We start from the raw sequence: 7,770 nt of genomic DNA, 5'->3' as shown, positions 1-7,770 counted from the left end.
TTATGTCCTCTTGTTCAATTGACCTTTTAATCATGTAGTGATGTCCTTCTTTGTCGTCTATGCTGGATGTTGCCTATCTTATCAGAAATTAATATTGCAACTCCTGCTAATTTTTTGTTACTGTTCATTTAATGTATTTTTACTTCTTTTATTTTTAATCTATTTTTGTATTTGTGTGTAACATGTGTCTCTTGTAGACAACATGTTGAAGGATCCTGTTTTCTTATCCATCCTGCTACTCTCTATCTCTTAAGTGGTATATTAAATCTATTGACATTCAGGATAATTATAGATAGCTATTACTTGATTACAGTCATTTCGTTCTTTTTGTATGTGAGTTTTGTGAAGCTGCTGGTTTCTCTGTTCCACATCACTTTCTGTGCCGAGTTCATTTTGTTTGTATATTATCTTGTCAATTTCTTCAGTGCTGTTGTTTTAATGTTTACTAAATCTTTATGTTTTTATTTTTCTTGATGTGATGTGAATGTGTATTAATTTTCTTTGAGGTTACATTGTAATTTATTATTATTTCTTCCTCAGTTTAAACAATCTGTTTTATTTTGAGATCTATTCGACTTCCTTACCAATTGGACATTCTATAACTACACATTTTCCTCTTTTTACATTGTAGTTGTCTTCATTGTAAATTAATAGCTGATTTCCTGTTTTCAGTCCTGTAGGTTTGTTTTCCTTTGGATGCTTCTATTTTCTTTTGAGGTTTATTCTGTTTGAAGTTCATTCAACTTCTTGAATTCTTATCTTCTCGTCCTTCATGATGTTAGGGAAGTTTTCTTCCAAAAACTCTTCCACTATCTTTTCTGTGCCTTTCTTTGTTTCTTCCTGTTCTGGAATTCTGATCACTTGGAAGTTATTCCTCTTCATAGTGTCCTAGATAAATCTCAGGCTTTCTTCAGATTTTTTAATTTATTCTTCTTCTGATTGTTCTTGTAGCTTACTAGTATTGAGGAATGTATGTATCTTTAAGCTCACTAATCAGGCTTCCATTGACTCAAATCTACTTCTTAGCCTTTTCACTGTACTGTGCATTTCTGAACCTTTGTATTATTCTTTGAATTTCTGTTTGCAGGTTTTGTATCGTCTTCAATGCTTTATCTATTTTATTTTTTCTTGCAGTGTTTTCTTGCATTCTTCCTTGCTTTCCTTGACCTCTCTGTCAATCATTTGGAGGTACCTGAGTATCATTCTCTTGAATTCTTTTTCACGTAGTTTTTTCCTCAAAAACATTCTCTAGCTCTGCCTTTTGGTCACTTGTTTGAACCACTCTATCTTGTTTCTTGTGTGAACAGAAATTGTCTGTTGCTTTGGAGACATTGTAGTGTTTTTGTATCTCTATTTAATTGATGATTGTATACTGGAATGTTCTTAGGCAATTATCAGCTTCTTTCGGGTAGGTGTGATTAGGGAATGAAAGTGTGTGTACTCTTCTCTGTTTGTCATTCATGCAGCTAGGTTTACAATGGATTTGACAGATGTTTGTTGTCATTGATCAGGTGTATAGCAGCTGGTATTGGCTCCTGACCAGTGAGTGGGGCTATAGAGGCATGGCAGGGTGTTTGTGCATGGTTGCTGTCCCTTTTGGGGTGAAGCAAGAAGAGAAAATACATGTACAAGAGAGAAGGAAAACACGCAAGAAAGCACACAAATAACAATGAAAAAAGAAAAGAAGGAAGAAAAAAATCAGGTGTTAGAAAAAGAATCCAAAAACAAGAAGAGAAAAGATGGAAGAGAGAAAAATAAGAAAAAATAAAAAGAGTAAAAGAGCCAAATACAATTAGGGAGAGGGATGAGTAAAGGGAAAGAGACCAGAGAGTAAACAAAAAAACAACCGGGGGGCGGGAGGGAGGGAGGAAGAAAGAAAAAACAGCAGTTGGCAAAGAGAAGAAGAAGAAAAAAAAAGAAATGAAAGTGGAGATACAAAGGGTAAAAAGCAAGGGGATGTAAAGAGAAGAAGGGGATGACAGAATAAGCAACAACAACAACAACAACAACAAAAAACAATGAAAGGAAAAAAACAGGGCAGGTACCACCCCCAGAAAGGAGAAAACTCTGGGCTGTACTGCCATCCAAGGACCTCAAGTAGTGGAGGGGACAAGGGATGAGACAGTGACACTCCCAGCCCTAGATGGAGTTACTGTAGGCATAGGTGTTGTCTGTTCTGGATACCCAATCTGGAAGAAGTTCGTGCATGCCCGAAAGCAGCTGGAGGATTAGGGTATTTCCACCCAGTGGGAAGCCCAGGGCAAGAGGTCCCACTATTCCTGGGCTTACCAGAACCAGCTATGCAGGTCTGATACAGGCGACACCTGTGTTTTGACAGAATAGCAGAGAAACACTTTCAGAACATCATTAGTAGGCCATACAAAATGATCAATTTAAAAATTAGTCTGCTATATTTGGTCAAACATTGAATTAATTCACCCCCAATGTGATGGCTAGAGCCCTAGTGTGGTGCTGTGGGATAAAGCATTGAACTGTGAGATTGGTTTGAACCACAAATTCAGTTCACACTCACCAGCCACTCCTTAGAAACCCTATACAGAGTCTCTATGAACCAGAACAGACTCGACAGCACTTCACAACAATAACAACCACTCATGGGCCAGAAGTTCCCCCACCCCTGTAGCAGATGGTCTGTATAGCATATCTGCCTAGTCAACCATCTTCCAATTTACAACTTTTGTTGTTTTGTTCTAATAGGGTTTTGATGGGAGTGAAAATAAATGAATTGTTTTAATTCACCGTGTTTTGCCAGAAATCTGAGTGGCATCCTTTAGTAACCTTCTTCATGATCAAGAGACATTATTGGTACAGCTTTCCCGAAGACTCAGGCACAGAGACTCTTGAAGGGAACATTCCATTTCCACCATTCATACCTTCTCATCTTTGTAGAAATAAGAATTCCTGAAATTCCTTTTTCCATTGTGTGTGACATCATGCTACCTTTTTGTTGAACCCAGAAAAGAGAAAAGCAAATGTCAGATTTTTAAACCCACATTCGTTTCTCACAAATGGTGTCAGAGCTGTAAGAAAGTTTTCTAACAGCCTGTGCTTCTTTCAAGGCCTAGCAGATGATATCCTTCAAGGATTTTCCCTAGCCTGATGGACAATGCAGAAGTTCACTGTCCTTTTTGTTGTTGTTTTGTTACAATTTCTAATCACTAGATATGTTTTGTGTGGGTATTAAGCAAAACTCACCAGCCAATACTTGGAAACCCTATAAAGGGTCATTATGAGTCTGAACCAATTCAATGGCATTTAACAACAGTAGTAGGGTAGAGTGCAGTGTAGTGTTTAAAACTGTAGGCTCTGGGCTCAGACTGCCTGTGTTAGAAGCAAAGAATTTGGGACCATTTATTTAACTTCTTTCAATCCAAATGTCTTCATTTGCAAAATGGAGGGCTTCTAAGAGGGATCAACTTTATTAGGTTTCTGTGAATTTCAAATGAGAAAAAAATCATCTTAAGGACAGTACCAGGCATGAGAAGTCTTTGGGTGGTGCAAAAGATGAACACACTTGCTGCTAACTGAAAGACTGGAGGTTTGAACATGCCCAGAGGTGCCTTAGAAGAAAGACCTGATGATCGACTTTTTAAAAACCAGCCATTGAATGCCCTATGCAGCACAGTTCTACTTCAACGCCCATGGGGTTGCCATGAATTGGAATTAACTCCATGGTAACTTGGCAACCAGAAATAGGACATGCAGTTCTCAATAAATGCCAATTATTATTCCTCACGTTAACAGAGCTAGATAGATGGTAACCTTTCTTCTTCTCCTTTTTTTTTTTTTTTTTGGTTTCTTTTCCATGTGCTATCCTTTTGACACAGTGCTTTAGCATCATCACATAGATTGCGATTGAACCACTGACCTTGTGGTTCAAACCGACCTTGCGGCACAGTGCTTTATCGTACAGTGCTACACCAGGACTACCCTACTAGTAATGAGAGAGTATAGTGGGTAGTTAGAATGGCATAGTGTGAACAGTAGCAGCTAACTATGCGATGCATTGGGCCTTAGAGTTTACAAAGTGTTCTCACAAGTTAACTTACTTGAATTCTTTGACACCCACCAAACTAGCTGATAAAACTAGTAGAAGTGGAGTGCCCTACACCAAAATGATTGGCAGCAATAAATCACAGTGTACCATCTTGGGCATTGCCATTCACGCCTGATGTTGCCTTTACCCAAGACCCTCCCTGTTTCTGTTACCAATTTAGTGCTTTCCAGCATAGTCCGCAGTCTGTTTGTGTCTGACATTGTTTCTGTTCCTGAAAAGGCAGGTGGACCATGCCAGGAGTGGCATGTTCAGGTAATTGGGCTTACATCATTGCTAGCTCTCTGCCTTGTTCTTTGTGTCTGGAATTGGACAATGGAAGTCCTAAGTATGTCCAGGGGCAAGAAGAAAAATGAGGAAGACTGGGGTTCTGCCTCCTTTGCTCAGACAAGATTGCATCTGATATATTCAGGTAGTTAATCTCATAAATATTGAAATAATAATAGTAACAAAATAAATAGAGTCCAATATTTTTTAGATTATTGAATGACAGAGCGAGCCTGAGAAGCTAACCAGCCTTGAGTTCAGGAACTCTGGCTATGATTTGATGCTATGTGGCAGTGGTTGTCCTCTCCATCTTAAATATCAATAGAACTTATTCTGAATCCTGTGGCTGGCTTTAAAATACAAGAATTCTTGTAAACAGCAGTAAACACTCAAAGAATCTCCTTGTAGTTGTTGGCTCCATCCTGGAAGAGGAGAAGAGAATTCTAAGAACATGGACCCGCCTTTCCCTGGCCTTCTTCTACAGACAGGTCCCTCCTTTCCTTGCCCTCCTCTCTATCTCCTTCTTAGCCCCTTGAAGATAAAAATCTGAGCTTGCTCCTGTTTGTTATGGGAACCAGCCAGGCAATGGAAGCCAATTATCAAATACTTACTTTGTATTACCTCAGGTAAATGATATTGGTTTTACGATACTGACTTTTAGAGGTCTTCTAACACTCTTGGTTCAGCTTTGTAGAATCAGCACTGGACTTCTAATAACAAGGTCAACAGTTCAAACCCATCAGTTGCTCCTTGGGATCCCTATACACTATGAGTTTAAACCCACTCAAGGACACTTAACAATAACACCAACAGCACCTACTGAGTTACTTATATCAATTCTTAGACAACTCTTCCATAAGCCAATCTCTCCTTTTTATCTAGCTGATAGCCTTTCAGATTGTGGCACTGTAGGAGTAAACACTGGACCACAAGATTGGTTTGAACCACAAGGTCGGCGGTTCAAACTCATCAGCTGTTCCTCAGAAATCCTACACAGGGTCATTGCTATGAGTCGTAACTTACTTTACATACAACACTTAACAACAACATGAAAAAATCCACTTTTTACAAAAGTATCTTGTTATCGCATAGTCTTCTCATAGTCTCATAATCTTATAAAATAGTATCAGGGAGAAACAGGCCATCATTAATTCATTCAGGAAATATTTACCAAGAACCTTCTATGTGACATGTACTGTACTGTTTCAGTAAAGTCTAGGCATCTTGGTGAACAAGATGAGTTAATCCCCTGCCCTCAATGTGTTTGCTGTTGTTGTTAAATGCCTTCCAGTAGGTTCTGACTCCTGGCAACCTTGTATAGGGTTTCCAAGGAATGGCTGATAGGTTTGAAAGTAGCGATGGTGGTGGTTGTGGTTATGTGTCGTGGGTCGGTTCCGACTCATAGTGACCCTGTACAGGGTTTCTGAGGCTATATATCTTTACAGGAGCAGAACATCTCATCTTTCTCCTGTGGAACAGCTAGTAGTTTCGAACTACTGACCTTGAGGTTCGCAGTCTGATTCGTAACCACTAGGCTGCCAGTATAGGAAAGAAGGTTAAAAAACAAAAGGAAATTGCTCATAGAACAATGCTGAATGATTTTTTTAATCATCATTTAGAAAATTTTTCTTCATTTAGCAAGTTAAGATCATACAAGTTTTTAATGGATTCTAATAAAGGAAAATCTACAACTTCCTTTAATGATGGTATCCTTGGAGATTACTTGGCTTTCTCTACTCTATCCAAAGTCTTTTTTTTCCCCATCAAATGCCAGGAATTTAAGCAGAGACCTAAAGTGGAACTGACTTGCACAGTAGTAAATACAAAGTAGAACAATGATCCTGGTTTGTGCTGTCTGGTTCAATGGTTTGGCGGAATGCCATAGAAGCTCAGTCGCATTCTGCAAACAATCGTGTTCTAGCGGTGGCCACTGGCTGCCACTTGTAGCACAGTAAACCCATGTTGGGGAGCTTGTTACCATGCTCTCCTTCTGCACTATGCAGGACGAAACAAGGACCACCCTCCAAGTAGCCCAGGACAGTCCAGCAAGGAAAGACCTAGTGCTTCGTTCTCCAACTACAGCCAGACTTGTCTCTGTAGCAATGGTTCTAGCCTGGGCTACTGTTCAGGAATCCAGCTCTGGTGGTGGCAGCTAGAGGGCAGTAGAATCTCCTGCAGAATGAGGTTGGGTGAAGGCATGGGGGAGTTGCAGAGGGATCGGGAGTGATCAGGCAGCTGCTCTTGACAACTAACTCCCAATCCTGCCATCTCTCATGGTAGAGAATTGGGGTGAGATGCCTTAGTCTAGTTCCTGAGTCTTTTCAGGACCAAGGGCTTTAGGGGACAAGACTCTAGTTCCTTATTCCCTCCACCACCCTGTACTTTCCACTCTCAGTGTTTCTTCTTTTTCTTCTTCTTTGCTGCCTTGCTGCCTTCTGATGTGTATCTTGCCCTCTTGCCTGTATCACCCTCAGAGTCTGAGATGTCAGACTCAGACGAATCCCTGCCTCCATGCTTGTTTTTCACTTTATCTTCTTTCTTTTCCTAGAAGAATTCTTTGTGGGGTCAGAGTTCTCAAACTCTGCTGACTTTACCTCTTCCTTCTCCTCTTCCTCTTTAGGTATCAGAAAGGATTTGGTCTCACCTGGCTGCATGAAACAACTGTTTGCAAAGTGGCCTTTACAGCCACACTTCTTGCAGGTAGTATTTAAGACATTGTCAACTGTGATCTTCTGCCCAATGTAATCCTGGAAGGAGTGTGTCTACCTCTCTTCTTGCTCATTGATAACATTGTTGAGATCCAGGTGTTTTCTAATCTCTTAATTGACAACTTTCATGGAGTGGGATAATTTTATCCTATCATTTTTCATCTCCCAGCCAAATACGCTTCACCTACACTTTGTCTCCAACATCTATTATCTCAGAGGGCTGATCTACTTGACAGGACGACATGTGAGTCTGATGGACAAAACCTTGTTTCTGACAGCGTGGGATTTTGATAAAGGCTCAAAGTCTGTCACCATAGCAACCTCTCCTTGAAAAACTGTATAGATAGCAGGCAAATTTTCCATGGTTTCGGGTCTGCCTGAATCTTTCCTTAATATGCTATGGCTCCTCCATTTCTCTTTTGCTAAACTACTTCAAGTGTCTCAGTCTTAGCTCCAGGTAGCCCAGCCGCAATACTGCACCAAATGTGATCGCAGTCAGAGCCTCTCCAAAGCTTTTTGCTCCATAGAAGAACCTCATGTGGCTGCCATTTTTTTCCCACTAACTCAACCAACAAACATCCTTAGTCACTTCTTACAAGCTCCATTTTAGAAACCAAAATACTGAATGTTAAATTTCTAATCTTATAAATGGAGACATCAAAGGGACATCTTAGAAAACTTTTGTTTTTCTGAAAAGAACATCCTCATTCCTTAAAGAAG

The 7,770-nt window shown here is 40.0% G+C and overlaps 1 pseudogene; it reads right to left on the bottom strand.

Moving 5' to 3' along the window:
- Positions 1 to 6,733: 6,733 nt before the first annotated feature.
- On the bottom strand, positions 6,734 to 7,428 carry LOC102820489 (annotated as a pseudogene).
- Between the last annotated feature and the right edge of the window lie 342 nt (positions 7,429 to 7,770).

This window comes from Chrysochloris asiatica, unplaced genomic scaffold, assembly GCF_000296735.1.
Source record: "Chrysochloris asiatica unplaced genomic scaffold, ChrAsi1.0 scaffold00038, whole genome shotgun sequence".
Classification (NCBI taxonomy): Eukaryota; Metazoa; Chordata; class Mammalia; order Afrosoricida; family Chrysochloridae; genus Chrysochloris; species Chrysochloris asiatica.
Note: the sequence above shows the minus strand (reverse complement) of the source record. Positions and strands in the feature narration are given on the sequence as shown.